This window comes from Hippocampus comes, unplaced genomic scaffold (genome assembly GCF_001891065.2).
Source record: "Hippocampus comes isolate QL1 unplaced genomic scaffold, H_comes_QL1_v1.1 scaffold72, whole genome shotgun sequence".
Classification (NCBI taxonomy): Eukaryota; Metazoa; Chordata; class Actinopteri; order Syngnathiformes; family Syngnathidae; genus Hippocampus; species Hippocampus comes.
The window spans coordinates 340,838-357,765 of NW_017806030.1; the positions used below are offsets into that span (position 1 = coordinate 340,838).

Genomic DNA, 16,928 nt, shown 5'->3' on the forward strand with positions numbered 1-16,928 from the left:
CGGGGTGTGTGTGTGTGTGTGTGTGTGTGTGTGTGTGTGTGTGTGTGTGTGTGTGTGCGCACGCGTGTGCGTGATTCCCTGGTCAGATGACTGACATACTAACTAGCAGCGTGACAACACTCCCAACATTCACAGTTTGTTTTTATTAGGCCACTCTGCGTGTCTTTTAGCCGTCAAATGCACACCTTACCCACTTGTTCCTGGGGCCAAAGTTTGTCCTGTGCCGACCTGGCCAATCATTGACTCCCTGCGCAAACACAAGTGCTCAGTTAGGTGATTGATGGATGAGGGGGCCAAGAAAAGGCGGTGCAGTGTACACCTGACCGATTTCGCTGACCCAACGTCATTAGTGACGGTGGCAACGTGGGACAAGCAAGGAAATGTACCTGTGGCATGGCTTCGCTCGCCCTGCCAGTCATTGCGCAAGTGAGCGGTAAAAAGGGTGTGCGATGCACACCTCATTTTGAAGAAGTCGTTTGGAAAGAAAAGGATGTGAATTCGGGCAGGGTCCGACATGACCATGAGCCATGTTGTGGTAGCCCAAAGTGGCACTGACCCTGCATACTCATGAGACAATACGAAAAGTTTTCTAATTATATTGTATAAGTTTTATATATTCTCTCATATTTAGTGTCATTCTACTGTTATGTAAGCATTTCAGAAAATATCACTTCACTGTAGATGCTTTCTGTCATGTTATGTATTTTTGTGTTTGCAGTATAAAATCTATTCAGTTTATCTTCATCAGGATAACGGGTGAACTGAAGCCTAGCTGAGCTGGCATTGGGCAGGAAGCGGGTTAAACTCTGGATTGGTTGCTTTCGATAAAGACGATGTACGCAAGCATTGGGGGGGGCGGGAAATGAAGTACTCGACACAGGACGGCCTGAGCCGAGATTCAAACTGAGAACCTCACCTGAGAGGCAGACTTGCTAACTGCTAGTACGCTGATTTGACCCTCAAAGTTGACATTGAGATCAGTTATATCTGCACTAATCTACTCAGTCAACCATAAAACCTTTATTCAAAGTTTAGGAAATTATTACATTTTTAACACCAACTGACACATAAATATTAAATACAATCAAACGCTAATGCAGTTTGAAATGCATATACTGTAGCTCTGTCTTCTAAGAGCCCACACATCCAATAATATTTTTTAGGAGAAACTGTAAAGGCAAATGAATCTGTGCTTTACCATGACACCCCTAATTTGCAAATCAGGCTTGTTTGCTGTGGGAAAGCGAATCCAAAAGATGCAAAATCAAAGTTGTTTGTTCACACAAGTTGTTCTTTCCTTCCGACTGGGATAATACAAACAGGGAGCAGCAACTGTGCGTAAGGTAGTGACCAACCTGGCTCGGCGTTTGGACCTGTGAATTTGCAGCCTTCTGGAGTAGTAACAGAGGCAGACGCCAGAGACTTGCTGTCTATCAGAGGGGTTGCTTCCTGGTAAAGTTGACAATCGACCTTCCACGTGTGTTGGGTGCATCATTGAAATCTTGGCCTCGCTGCGCCCTTGACGCTACCGTCTGTCACAAGCTAAGCTTCGTGGTGACAGTTAGCCTCCACATATTTCCAGAAGGAGTCAAGGGTGTGTGAAAATGGTGCGGCGTTGGTTCAGTAAACACGGAGAAGCAGTTAAAAAAATGTTATTTGGGAAATAAAGCTCCACGTATTCAAATTTTTGCAGAAGTGTCCCAAGAGGCCACACGGAATGTATTAGTTCATTGGATCATCGCCGTCTATACTCCGCTAACAAACACAGTGCGGCTCAGACTCTGACTAGCACTGTGCTTTTTGGCCTATACACTGTATACTGTATTATGAAATATTTATTTTACTGCATATTGGCCATTTTGCACATCTTGGAGTTTGTTTCAGTTTGTTACTGTTTACAAGAAAGAAAAGCAGTTTTATGATTTTATGTTTTGCTTCCTTGCTGTACCCAAGGGACCCAAAGCATGTGACTTCAAAATCAAACCAAACTGCTACCGATAAATTTTAGTGCTGACGTTCCCTCCTGGGTGTGTGTTTAATTTTCCGCAAAGATAAGATAAAGGATAAGATTGAAATGTAGTCGTGAAAAGGAATGACATGAGGTCCGGATAATCACACTTTTGTTGTGTGTGTGTGTGTGTGTGTGTGTGTGAGGTGGGCGTGCTAAATTGTTGCCATTTGACTCAATTTCCAAAAACTACAATGGGTAAAATTAGTGATCTGGGAATCAAAATTGCTCCAGCCTGCGGTTGTCCGGTGGGATTGTAGGCTGGGGCACCCACCGTCATTATAATGGCCGTAAAGTTGAATTAATCCCAAGGTTTTCCAAGAAGGTACCAAGATGCCTTTTTCCTCTGCCGCTGCCGAGGTGGGCGTGCTAAATTGTTGCCATTTGACTCAATTTCCAAAAACTACAATGGGTAAAATTAGTGATCTGGGAATCTATGAAGTTGTTTTTCCTCTTATTCACTGCTTTTCTATCATGCACTTTTATCCCATTGTTGCCATTAACACCATCAGGTTGTCTCCAGACACTAGCAATACGTCTCACTAAGTGTATTTTGAGACAAGGTGCGCGTGCTAAGTTGTTTTTCCCAAATTTCCCAAAACTACAATGGGTAAAATTAGTGATCTGGGAATCTATGAAGTTGTTTTTCCTCTTGTTCATTTCTTTTCTATCATACACTTCTATCCCATTGTTGCCATTAACACCATTAGGTTGTCTCCAGACACTAGCAATACGTCTCACTAAGTGTATTTTGAGACGTGATCAATGGAGAGCTGATTCCATTCCTCATCCTTAAATGAATCAATTCCAGAGGGATAGATGTGCACATTACAGCTTGTTCAGTCATTGAAAAGCTTCATCAGATATTACTTACTGTAGGTTGAGTTGATTTATGGATTCCAGCACTTTCCGACCGTGATATAACAACAAACTAGCGGATGGATTGGTCGTCCTAGTAAATATTGCAGACTTGTGTAAATGGGATGATAGGTAACTGTGACCTGACAGGACCTTGGATGGCATTTGTTGTCATTGGGCTGTTATTTGTGGTGTTTTATCTTCTAAGGTGTGTTTACTCTGCGTCAGGTGACAGGTGTGAAACAAAAGGTGGGTTTCACGCAGTTGTTCCGCTTTTGATTCTGACGTTACTCTTATCTATTAGCTTAGGTGTGTTTACTCTGCGTCAGGTGACAAGTGTGAAACAAAAGGTGGGTTTCAAGCAGTTGTTCCGCTTTTGATTCTGGCTTTTGATTCTGACGTTACTCTTATCTATTAGCTTCTTGTCACGCTTGTCGACACAAGGTCAAAACGATGAAGACATCTCGCAAATTGGCTGTTTTTAGTGAAAAAAGTTGCAGCTCATCAATGTGATCGGAATTGGCAGATCTTATTCATGGATGATCATATCGTAATTGGCAGGAAATAAAAACTGATCGGAACGCTCCTATTTACAGTGTATTAACTTGCTTTTATATTTAATTCTAATAGTTTGATGACTAAATGGGTTGCTGCAGAAGTCAAAAGGAACCAAGCGAACAAAGTGAAATTTTGAACTTTTATCATGTAATGTATCTAATTGTGAAATTCATGCTTTTTTTTTTTTGGGTGCTTTTATTCTTTTTAGTTGGCTGCCTAAATGGGTTAGCACTGAAGCTGAAAGTAAAGCTATTTTTTTTAAAGGAGATTCTTGGATGTATTTTTAAATAAACTGCCCGTACTTGTGGGACTATTTACATTTCTGCATAGTCTGCTGCCGAAGCGGGTTGGCACTGAAGCCGAAAGTAAATATGAACCAAACAAAATTAAGAACTTTATTTTTGTGTTTGTTGAAAAACCTATTGTAGATATATTTTTGTTGTGTGTATAATTTACTTCTGGTTGCCACTAAAGCTGAACGCAACCCCCTACTGCTCTTCAACCCAATCAGTGATTTTGCAACATATCCTAACTTTTGGCAGTAGAAACAAAATAGTGCAGACCTCAGCCAAGGCAGAACAATTCTGATTGTGTCTGGGCGAACATGGACAGCGTGAAGCTTGCGAGTCCTCAACATGGGGGAGGGAGCTACTGATGATCCTATACACAGTCCTAACTGTCAATTGCAGTCTCATTTTGTCCTTCTCTGTCAGTCAGTGTGAACATCTCTGATTCGCCAAGTCCCCCGCCCCCACCAAAAAAAGCCATCTGATTTCAGGTCAGCTGTGGGTAAACCCTCCACGTCCCACTCCCCACCCAACCCCCTTTCAGCTGACCGCCATCCACAATGCCAGTCCAGCAGACGGCCAGCCAGAGGACAGAGCAGTGAGGAATGTAGCCCCCCCTCCGCCCCAGTCATACTCTCACCCCTCCATATCTTTTCACCTCCATGCAGCTATTGGACGGCGTGATGACGCTCAGACGGGCCGAGGGATTTTTATGGGGGGGCTGCAACATTCCTTTGGTGCCTCATTGTAGTCTGCTAGGCCGGTGGGAGTGGGGCTATTTGCCGGGAAAGGGGCGGGGTGTCCTGTTCCCCCCAAAAGACAGACAGACAGAGCGTTGTAGCTTTACAGAAGTGGTCATAAAGCACTACATTTTTTAATATATTTTTTAGATTTGCAACTGGGTCTAGGCATAGAGCTAATGTCTTTTCGCGTTTTTAGACTAATAATTTAAATGTAAAAAAAAAAAAAGGAGGGGTGCGGGGGGACAGTTTGTGACCGATTCCTGCACAATGGGCGATTTGATCTATGGACGCCCTGCAGTTTTTAATGACCTGAAAAGGCTTTTGAGACTGCACATACAGTATATTGTACTTTATCACTTTTATTGAACTGTAAAAAGGGTAGAGGAACAGACAAGGAAGAAGCTGTTTGCTAACTAGAGAAGACTTGGAAGGGAATAAAAGATAACTGTGGGAACATATCAAGTGAAAAAAAATATGTATAAATATACACATGTATATACTGTATGTATGTGCTTTTAGAAGAAAAATTGTGAGTCCTAACACCAGCATGTTTTTGCAAACAATTTAAAGGCTTGAGTCGCCTAAAATCTGTAAAAAGATGACTTTGAGTCTGCAGTAAACCTAACCGGTGATTTTTGTACCGCGTATCATGAGAAAACACACAGGAGAGCATACAAGTAGCCAATACTTGTCTTCTGTCTCTCAGCATTGTCTTGTGCCTATGGCCTCTGAATTGGTGTGGATGCCTTTCTCTCTTTGCGTTGTATTTTTGGAAACGCCACTTCAGAGCTCCAACACAATCCTCTCCACATGCTCCATGCGGCATCTGCCCAGCCCGCAAACCCCACCCTCCTCGCAGAGATTATACCCTAGATCAGATGACCGGATTATATCCTGATGTGACTGGGGATTGACTTGTGTGTTTTTCTTCAACGTGTGTTCATTACACTGCGTTCACTCATCCTAATTTCCGCTACATATAATCAGGCTTTTGGAATAGTATGCTCCCAGCTGGGACAGGGCTTGAATGCAGCACAAAATACTGAGGTCGGATTGTTGATGCTAGTTTAGGAGGGTCAAGTCGCTCCTGACTCGTAATTACCTGTGTAACGTACAGTTGTTATTCAATTAGCGGTCACCTCCTGGAGATAATTGTTTTCAACGCATTGGAATCTTAATTATGAAACTTTTTCTGTGGAATACCATCACCATGGTCAGGGAGTGGAGTAATGATTTGAATTTTGATTATATTTTTTTAATTCTTATGTTTGTGTCAACAAGGGGTTTTGCCATACCTCAAAGCAATAGATTTTACATAGCAGCATGCGCAGTGCACAGATATGACAGCTGGTTCGAAGGGTTGCAGCGGAAACTGAAAGTGAACATGAAGTGAACGACAATGTAATTAAAAATATATACAGCGTATACTTGCTTCCATTGCAGAAAATCATGCTTTTATAGGAAATTTCACCCCAATGTATCTAGTTGACTGTCTGAACAGGTTGCCACTGAAACCACAAAGTAAACATGACACAAACAAGGTATTTTCTGGACGTTGTATTTTTTTATTTTTTTTCAAACTCACGACCGGATATTAGCAGTGACCCGATGGCCCAGGTCCACGACAGCACTGTGTCCGGCCACCAAACCAGCTCGCTGGCAGCAAGCTTCGCTGTACCAGTTCTGACAGGGCCACCACAACTTGGCTCATCGGGCAATCACTCAGAAAGGATTAATGTCTGTATTACCTTTCTGTCTTCATGGATGTATTCAACAGCCACACGAGTCGCATTAAACCACAAGATGTCCACTGGTGGAAAACGACATAATGCGTGTGGGTCGACCCAAAACCCGTCTGTTGTTTTAAGACAGTGATCCTCGTGCCCCAGATTCATGTACGCGACCCCCCACCCTCATGCCCCTGGGCGTGGAGGGCTCCATTATGGCGGCTTCCACCACACAATCCCTTGAAAATGACTTTCATTTTACATCCTCTCCTCGCGTTAGTGTGCAGTATGAGTGGACATGGTAAGTCAGTTGATTTCGGAGTCCTTTTGGATCTTTCCATGTAAAAATCATCGTTCTATCCCAGGATAACGTCTTCAAAATGTTTTCAAAATTGCCCAAGTCAGGTAAAATCGAGTGAAAACCTTTCGGAATGATCAACATTTGTCATGCTTATGAAAGCTATCCTCCCACTTATTAACATGGTCCCCAAAATGAACACATGATAGGCTCTGCCAGTACAGGAGTATTTGCCTTGTGTTGATGATGTTGTACATGTATTTCTGATTTATGAATAGACGTGCTGTATGTAGATTTGGGCTGAACAATCGAATAACCAAAGCAATCCAAAAAAAACCCACATCTCAGCACTGATTTTGTTTTCCAACAGGGCCTAATGATACTGCAGACCACTCTGGTTGGGTTCGGGTACCTTTAGCAAGGTGAAGAACCACTGCCCTATGCTGTATCTCTCTGTAATTAAACACAAATGAATTTTGCGTTCTGGCATTTTCCCTCGAAATTCCAAACACACCTCAAAATTTGAATAAAATCTACAATTGACTGTTTGCTTTTTAAACACCAATACATGAAAACACAGCTGAGAACTGAGAAAAGATGCTCACGTGAAACAGATTCCAGCAACAGCTTCCTCATTAACATCTCTAGCACCTTTCACCGGCCTAGAAAATCTGTTGTTTTCCCTTGGCGATTGTTTTGTGTGGAAGTTACCAAAAGAATCGGGGGGGAACAAAGCCAATTTTCTGTGGCTAACATCACATTTGTATCAGAGTAGGCCACAGTTCTCGAGACAGATGTTTCCACCCTCTTACGACCTCTTATGCTGAAAGCAGTTGTTACTTTCCAACTTTCAAGCATTTTATTGCTTGTATGCGGGATGTCTTGTCGCAGCGTGAATGCGCATACAGTCATCCCAATGTCGTATGCATTAATGTTATGGATGTTACGGCTCTGAGACAGCAATTTTGCACGATCTCTGTGCAGAACGGTTTGAACTTTCACTGGTCTCATAATTCGATTCAATTGCGATTATAATATCAGAAATTTGGCATCATGGCGTGCTACATCAATTCTCGATATAACTCTGTTCTATATTTCTTTGCCTTTTGTTTTCGTTCATGAATACAAACGGCCAGTTACAAGCTGAATATAAAATAATTTAAACAATATCTGGGCATGGCATGAAAGACCAGGTATCGCCTTTTTGTATAATGTCCATGCGACAGAATCTTCTATTGTTGCTCCGGTGTCCTCGGCTCGTGTTGAAACTTGCCATTATCGAATACAGAATATGGCGAAAATCCTTGGCTGTCGAGTCTCCCACGGACTGGATTATTTTCTTCCCTTTGTCTAAGGATTGTATTTAGGTAGTCCATGAAAGACACCAACACAGAATAGCTGGAAATAAGTCAATCTGGCAATTTCTTCTTTTGTGTTGGTATCAGAACTGTAACACCAATGTTGTTGTTCTTGAACCATTTTATTGCAGCAGTAGTTGTGCATTTCAGCTATCAACTGCTTGGGTTGCTGTTGCTAAGCAACCTGATATTACAGTATCTTATTTTTAGTTGCATCTCCACAGCTTCACACAATGGCCAGGTTGTGGACTGTTAACCAGTACTCTGGAAAACTGAACATATTAATGGGAGTTGTGAGCATGCACAGCATTTCTTAAAAACAGTTGTGGCATCAGCACTTGAGTGTTGATGCGAGAAGACCAAAAATAGACGATCAAAGTGAGAGAAAGTAGCAAAGGAATCCTTCACAACAACAGAGCTGTGACCAGTGCCACAAGCGTAGCCGGAGTAGCGTGGAGGGCGTTAAAGCTGGAAATGACAACACGGCGAGTCAGACGGCCAACACAGGAGTCTTTGTCGACTATATAATCCCCCTCGGGTCAGCTTTGATTGGATCAGATAGGATGGGAGTTTCGCGGCCTACGGCAGGCGTCTTTGCTGACCCACATTAATACCAAACAAGACAGAAAACTTTCCACCAAAGAAAACACACCAGGTGTTATCATGGGTACATTCACAAAATTTGGATTAACCAGATTCCTGCCTTTAAACCTCTTGAATGTCACGTCAGTAACAGAAGAGCTTCTAAAGGGACAACATTAATGTGTACAGTGTCTTGTCTGTGGAAACTATGAACCTTTAAATGACTGTGCTTTCAGTGGAAGGAACAAGGTCTAAATTTTGTTGGCATAATTGATCAATCCAACAAAAAAATCGGATCAACCCAACAAAAAAAAGCACCTTTTTATTGAACATTTTTAAGTGAACATTTTAACAGTCAAGATATCTGTAACAGTGCAAACAATTACGATTTTAAACTATATTTTTCTGAACATTAAAGAATTGTTCTGAAACAATTCCACATTTTTAATATAAGAATCAGCAACACAAACCTTTTCATTCGGGGATGTGGTGCAGGCATTGGAGGCTGCCGCTTGTTTTTTGTCTATTTCACACACACTGCTGGACACAGCAACAGCAATTGCAGTCTGGCAGGCAGGAGCTTGCCTGTCGGTGTAATCTGAATGAGACCGTGAGACTTTAAAGTATCAACGCCAAAATAATCGAAACAAATTATAGGCCAAGATGAAGGAAAAGCTAAACGCCAAGTACGAAAATATAACAACTGGAGTAATTCCAGTTTGAGAATAAGCAAATGGTCTTGTTGGAAAGGATTGGCCTTCCGTCACCTGTTGGAGTGGAGTGGGAGTGAGCTACAATTACATTTCTTGTTTTGCCTGTGGCGAAAAATGGCTGATTTGGTCATGAAATGTACCAGATGGAACCATCGCCCAAAGAATTGTCTTTTGTCAGTGTTCAGGTATTCTTGTGCTTTCCATCCATCATGTTGGTTGGGGAGTGCTTCTTCTCACACTTTATATGTGCGGTGACTTCAGGCTTGAAACGGCAATAATCAGAAAAACCACAAAACCCACAGAAACTTCCTTCCTGTCTTGCAATAGGCTGCAGTAGACCGACACGAAGCCCCGCCCAGCCTCTTTTCTACTTGCAGTTAGACCCGAAATTACCACACTGATTGATATCAGTTTAGAAACATGGACATTCTCGTAATTCTTCAATGCGTCCAACGTCTGTACGTGCAGCAAGTTACAGTAAATTAATTACCATTTTATACTTTGTTTTATTTTTATCATCGCAAATATTTCGGAGCATCGAACTAAATCAGGATTAGCATTTCAGTCGGTCAATATTAGAACAATTAATTTAATACATGTATCCCAACTTTATACTGGTCCAGCATGATTGCCGTTGTTGCTCATGTAAAGGCGTTTTAAAAATCAATTATTGTAACTTCATAAAGTTGTATGTAACTGTTGATCAGCATTTATTTATTTTTGACAGAACACCCAGTACTTACTAAAGCCCGTTTTTCAAAATATTTCAAGTTAAAAACGAATCTTGACCTGCTTCTTGCAATGTCAGTCCTTGACGTTCAGACTTGTCATTCATTTTTTGGAGTGGCATCGGCTTTAATTTTTTTGGTGCGTTGCTCAGGCTTTAAGAGGCCAGAGAGGTTTGAAGCCATAAAGATGTACGTGTCTGTTCTCTGGAATGTGGGAGCTAGTAAGTGTTTCTTGTACGGGTCATCAACAAGCGGAAACTCTGGATCCTTGCTGGACTTTTTATAAGAACTCCCTTCCCTTCTTCCTCCTGTTCTTCCTGGCAGCATTCTTGACATTTTTTTCTCAGTCACTCCAATGTAATGTCAGCAGAACGCCGCTTATTTGATTTGACTCATGCTGTCTTTTGTGAAGCCACTGAACAGGAGGCTATTTGAGGACACTCCCAGGAAGTCTTGGTTTTGATTGAAGTTGCTTTGTCATGTGCTGTCTGTCGAACTTCATGTGTGTGTGAGAGAAAGAGTGAAAATGTGAGAGCAGTGAGGATGCAGTTGTGTGTGCTTGCATGTGTGTATGCGTTGTTGTGTTAGACCGCACAAAGCAGAACAATTTTGAGGGCAGGGGGGACTGCACTGTCACCTTGATGGCGGTGTGTCGGCGGGAGCTTGCTGCCCCGTTACATCACTGTCGTCACCGTAAGAGGCGGTTGGGTGCGTTGCCTTATAAGGTAAAAGCTGACCAGGTGGGTGGAGACAAGGAGGAAGAGGCGGGACAGGAAGAGCCCGGGTGACCGGGCTGGCCTGAAACTCTTGTCGAGCTGCATTTTCACACCCTTTGCTGTGCTTTGATGTGATTTGGCCGCTACGCGGCGCTCTCTCTGGCATTGAGCATCTAATTCTAGCCCCATGACACATTACTTGAAAGTGTCCTTGTCATACCTCAAGCACATTCTCATGCTGCAGGCATGCACACCCTAGTGTGTCAGCACTGTAAATGTTTAAACTGTCCCCCCACCCTCAAATAGGAAATACTAGTCATAATCAATCTATAGCCATCAAACATTGATTAACTATATGTTTATAAGGGGCTTTTTTGTAAAGAGCTAATGTTAAGACATTTAAAAAAAAAGTTTGTGTGTGTGTGTGTGTGTGTGTGTGTGTGTGTGTGTGTGTGTGTGTTTTGCGGCACCATTTGTCTTCAATCTGTTGCGAACTGTGTTATAATGCTGCAAATACATGCCAACTAGTATTAGCATTAAGTTAGTGGACTGAAAGACCAAGCTTTGTGGTTGCTTTACACAATAGTTTGTTTTATTTTTGTTTCACAGTAAACAACTGTGAATGGCAATGAATAATTTGAAGCTTTTTTGGGGAGGGGGCGGGGGGAGATTGTTCTTTCAGTTGAGTTCGCTGCCACCATACGGCACTTGTATCTCAAGTCTGCACACGCAAGCCAAAGCAGAAAATACGTCACTCGTACCTCAAGGCACTACTGTATTTTGATATAGTGGCTTGTTTGCTCTAATACGAGAGCGGCTCAGGCCAAATTCCGACAAATTCCCTTGACGAATAAAGATGATTCAGATAATGATTTTGGAATGTTAAATTTGTCTGACTTCCTGTCCTGATTATCAACGCCCTAAAATGTGCCTGGCAATAATTGGCCAGTCATATTTCTATGTTTTGTTCTCAATGGCTTCTTCTCTTTTATCGGTCTTTATGTAAGACTGTCAGATTTCAGCTTTTAGGTTGGATTGGAACACTGCGGTCAGACCTCGTAAACTTTTAAGTGTTCTGAAAGTCCTGAATGACATTCTTAGCCTCAATTTGTTTGGTGTTCGGTCTTGCAACAACTGTAGCATCTTTACTGCTGCTCATGTTTGAAGAAATAGGTAGGGGGAAAGGCCACACCTCAGTCAATAAAATGAGACACGGGCAGTGTGTGGTGACAAAGTTTAAAAGCATCCTTTGATATGCTGCATGATTACTTCTTCTTTTTCGGAACAACTACTTCCTCAACTAGTTTCACATGTCATCTTGATATGCCTGGTTAGCATCAAAGTTGCAAAATTACAGGAATTGTTAATGCTGGATTGTATGCATGGGATTTAATGGGAACAAACCAGGTATTTACAAAATTCGAAGGTTTGCTCTTAGCTCATTCACTGCTAGCCGTTTTCAAAGCAAATTTCTCCACATTGCCAGCTGTTTTACAAGACGCTAAATTTGGCATTGAACATCTTCAAAAAAATGTTTGGGTCGACTTGCCCATCTTAACTTCCCATGATGACTTCCCGTTTTTTTGTTTTTTTTAACACCACTGTTCAGCTTCAGTGTGGCCATTTTCATGTGAGCTAATTAACACCATGTTCTCTGGAAACATTCCACCGTCACTTTTAGTAATAAAAGGCCAATACAAACAGCTGATGCTTTGGGCTGGCAGCTCCCTGCGCGCCGGCCGATTGGCACTGTGGGATAATAGTGCTTGTGACAGGAATACACACTCGCGTTCATCCGTGCATGTTTAAAACCAATGATGATAACAGGGTTTTTCCTGTGTTCAAAATTGTGTGGCAGCCGCCTCCATGGTAATTTTGTGCCAACTACAGAATAAGAAACAACAGATCAAACCCCTCCACCACCACCACCTTACGTTATCAGCGTCGTGATTTTCCCTGGCACAAAGCTAGCCAAAATTAAATTTCTTCGGAATTTTAATCATGAGTAGAGCCACAAAAAAAAGTCTCAAGAAACCATACCTGAAATGCACATCACGTCAGCCATGTTGGCTTTAATCTGCTTTTTTAATGGAAATTTTGTCCATTGCCAGAGGTCCTTCTCTGGAAAACACTGAGACATTTTATCTGATTGCTACCAATTTTTCCTTTCCTTGTGCACAAGACAGATGGGTTTTTTATTTATTTATTTTTATTTGTGGAAAAAAGTGGCTGGAGTATGACATCAAAGTTTGATGCCTCACTATATAAAGCACAAAACTCGAAATAGTCAACACCAGAAGGTTAGAGCTTGACCAAACGTTTTGTGTTTGATGAACTCATAAGTGCTTCCTCATGATGAAATGTATTGTCCTGGCTGGTGCACCTCCCAACATTTTTCATCCAAAATCTGCTGCGGTGATTGTGTGTTTTAATTGCTGAGCAAATTAGATCATTCATCCGACAGGAAATAACTGACATCATCATGAACTCACAAGCCTGAAGCTGTTGGCACTAGCAGCCTCAGCTAAAATGAACTTGTTTTTTCCATTCAGGTTCTGAAGCAAACGTGGTCCGTTTTGATTGGATGGCTTTTGGTCCTCAGGTGGTGCACCGGACTCGCTCGAGTGGGTTAATATTTAACTTCCCGTTCCGCTGGATCTCTTTGCCGCACATTCCTGGACAATGAACTTGGACGTTCTCCCTCCACCCACGCTCGGCTTCCTGTAGCGAACCTCAAGACAGGAAGTGTGGATTAGCTCAGCTGCTGATTGGCCAGGGGGAGAGAAGTCCAAGCGATGGTGTGATATGAGAGAAACAGACAAACTGGATGCCAAGACCGGTCGCTGATTATTCTTCTGTGATTTCATCCTGTTGTGTGCGCCAACTCTTCACTGGCCATAAAAGAGCAGCTGAACAGTGAGATTACTTTGAAAGGCATTTATTTGTACAAATGCATTTTGGAAGACTCCACTTTGAGCTCCGGTGTATATTTCAGCTTTACAGATGCCATGTCCGCTCTGTCGTCTTTTTATGTTGTGTTCTACCACACTGGATGGCACTCTCAGACATACGAGTATGTAGCGGTGTCTAGTTGAGGAATGACACTATGTATTTATTTTATTTTATTTTTTAAGTGGACAACCCTCCCGGTGATAATTTGGATCTGTAGTGCCTACTGAAACCTTTTAAAAAGTCAGCGTCTTTAGGCCGGTTTCCCCTCAAGAATACTGAATTTGGTAGGCCTGTCTTTCATGAGTAAATCTACAAAAATTCTCGAAGCCATGGCACAGAAGACTCAAAGTCAGCCATATTGGTTCAAAACTACAATTTCTGTGCCATTTTGACCATTTCAAGGGGTCTCTGAACGGCTAACTTGCCCGAGGGAATTTGTCTGATTTTCATCATCTCTGTTTTCACACACAATACAATGAAATGTCCACTTGGTGCATTTCAACATGAGTGTGGAGTTTTTATGGTTTCGAAATATCGTTCTGCAACACCTCAACCTGAACAAAATATTTGGTGTTGCAATGAGCCTCAGAGTATTACAACATTGTGTCGACATGTATGGGGTCAGGAACCATGTACATTGTGAGCAACAACGTGCCAACAGTTTAACTGCAAGTTTTTGCATGCGTGCGTGTACATTTTGAAAGTGCAAGGCCTCAACCTGCAAATGTTTCGGTTGGTGCAGTCTGACCCGGCAACAAAGACAGGAAGCGACATAAATAAATGAACAAATAACAGCACAGCTTGACATTTTAGTCTGAAAGTCCCCCCTATTCACTCTCCCACCTACCCACGCATTTCCTGTTTTGTGACATAAGTTGAAGTTATGGAAATATGGCTGTTATTAAAGCAGCGCAAAGGTTTGGACAAAGACTGGTTGACAGTGTAACTGATCGTGCCTTTTTGGGTCAGGAGGATCATCTTGCACACACACGAACAGGATTTAGATGGCTTCTGTGTTGTGCCCCTGTGGGGGACTCCCACGTGCCACCGTCATGTAAGAAGCTTAGATTACCAAATAGCTATGTAGTGTATATCTTTCGGATCACTCTTGTAATTGCTGTTTTTTAATCAGGAGTCAAGAAAGTTAGAAAAATAGCCCTTGACACTCATCACACTTAATTTCACATCCATTGAATGTCTATCACAACAGCTCACATGAAAACATGTTAAGGACAGGTAGTTTGGCATTTTGGTTTGCAGCAGCCATATTGAGTGAATTTCAGGGCCCGTACTTTGTTGAACTTCGGAATTTGCCCAAGTGAGGCTCGATCGGAAGCAGCTATGCATACTCGGCAGATCTGTGACCCTAAATATCTGCGCTTTGTTTTTGTCTACATCGTCAAATGTGGACGGAGCATCGTGACAGATTTTGATGATCTTTTTGAAGATTCTTTGTAAGAGCTGCCTTACATTACTTTCTGAGATCAACATGAAATCCGGTGGACATGTCCATCATGAAACAGGACACACTCAAAAGTCTCAAAGACCCATTAATGAAATTGAACAGATAGGTCATTTTGGGCAAAATCTAGGGTTTGTACTTTGACAAACTTCTACTTGGCTGTGTCATTTAGAAGCATGGCCTTTTATTTACTCAAGTGGAGTCTGTCCAGTGGTCATTTGGGATACGGCATCTCCAACAGTTGAAATTATCCGGTTGCAAGTCAGGGTATGACAACAAAAGTGGCTTTGTAGCGCCTCCCACAATTTTTTTGCTTTTAAATTCTGCCCTGCGGCAGGTTTCATTTGGCAACATGAAATTCAGCCGGCGTGACAATCATAGAACATAGTAGACCCACAAAAAAAGTCATGCCCAAAAAAGCGGGAGGAAGTCTCCCATTTTGTTTTCAAGCTGCCATTTTATGGTTGAGATTTTGTCCAGTTGCTCCCACATTTAAACAATACATTGTAGACAAATTGTGGCTAAATTGTTAAAACGAGTTTTTGTCATCAGAGCATGACTGCTAAGTTTGATGACTCTTGAAATGCTAAGAAGCTGGCTCCACAAGGTCAGATTTCAACAATATGTCTTGTAGTGTAGTGTTTTTTTTTCCTGACAACTTGTCAGCACATGTAGCAAGGAGGTGTGTGTGTGTGTGTGTGTGTGTGTGTGTGTGTGTGTGTTTGTGTGTGTGTGTTTGTGTGTGTGTGTACGCGTAAATGATGACATGTCCAGATTTGAGAGTATAATAAGAGCAAAGAAACCTCTGCTTTGACTTCATCATGTTTGCTCTTGGGTGTGTGCATGTTTCAACTTTTGTGTGTGTTTTAAGCATCATCACTGTCAAGCGCTGACCTCCAAGCAGCTGTTGAGACAAGTCGCCGTGCGCTGCTTCTTTCTTTTAAGCCTTTCACTTCTCAAACACACTTGTAGGCCTCAACCCTGGCTCTCATCATGTCCTGGAGGGGAAGGGGTTTTGGGGGGATGGAGTTGTGAGGTTGTTTTGATGGTGTCCAGTTCCTGCCGTCGCTCTACAGTAGCTAAGGCTGTGTATCCTCCAACAGCAGCACAGTATGAGCAGAGCTGCATGGAATGAATTTAAAGTGTGGGGCCAGTTAGTTCTTGGGCCTTTGCCGTGAAGCGCGTGTATGTTTGTTGAGGCTTTACAAATGGAGAACAAATGCAGCATGTATTACTTCAATATAGATTTGAAAGTCCTTCCTGGAATGTTACAGACCTGTGCTGCTGTGTTGCAGCAGATTTTGATGACTTTTGATGAATTTTGTTAACAATTCAGTTTGTTTTTTAGCTTCCAAATCCAGTTTACCTACCATTATGAATTTTGGTAGGCATGTTTATCATCAGTGGCTCAACAAAGTCCTCAGAAGCCATGCCTGAAAATGCACGTGAAGGCTGCCATTTTGGTTTCAGGAGCCGTCATTTTAGCCATATTCAAGGTGTTCTTCAAAGACAAACCTGCCCTAAAGATTGTGTCTGATGTCTCAAATTTTACAAGCTTCATGGCACTTTGCCTCAAAGAACCTTTCATTAATAGATCTGTGTTGCAATATTCTAACTTCTGTTTTCCATCCCCAGTTCCTCTTTGTGGTATTTCAAATAATACACTAAAACACTGTGTCTGTCTTTGTTTTTCATCTTGGCTTCTCTCCTACCTGAGTCGGAATCGTTTGTGGTGTCAGCACGTCGCTGCATGTCTAAGGCCCTTAAACCTGGTGAATGTGTGAGGGTACATGCTGCAGTGACAGGTTGTTAGGGTGAGATACAACTTGACAACATAGTGATATAATTACATCAGAGGCGTGTTATCGCCTGTTCTACAAGGACGGTATGATGATGGTGGACCAACATGATGAGTAAACCATCAGAGCCATCTTTCAC

General features: G+C 42.2%; 1 protein-coding gene and 1 long non-coding RNA gene across 4 annotated transcripts in view; one reads left to right on the forward strand and one right to left on the reverse strand.

Annotated features, from left to right (window-relative positions):
• Positions 1 to 16,928, forward strand: part of actn4 (actinin, alpha 4) — a 47,398-nt gene that overhangs the window by 6,537 nt on the left and 23,933 nt on the right. The gene's annotated exons all lie outside the window — the stretch shown is intronic.
• Positions 8,191 to 9,751, reverse strand: LOC109529371 (uncharacterized). 2 transcript variants are annotated; one of them, XR_002170825.1, is made up of 2 exons: positions 9,273 to 9,751; positions 8,191 to 9,017 (listed from the first exon to the last, which is right to left on the reverse strand). It is a non-coding gene; the product is annotated as an uncharacterized LOC109529371 (long non-coding RNA). The 2 variants fall into 2 exon arrangements; XR_002170824.1 differs by having other exon boundaries at positions 8,191 to 9,186.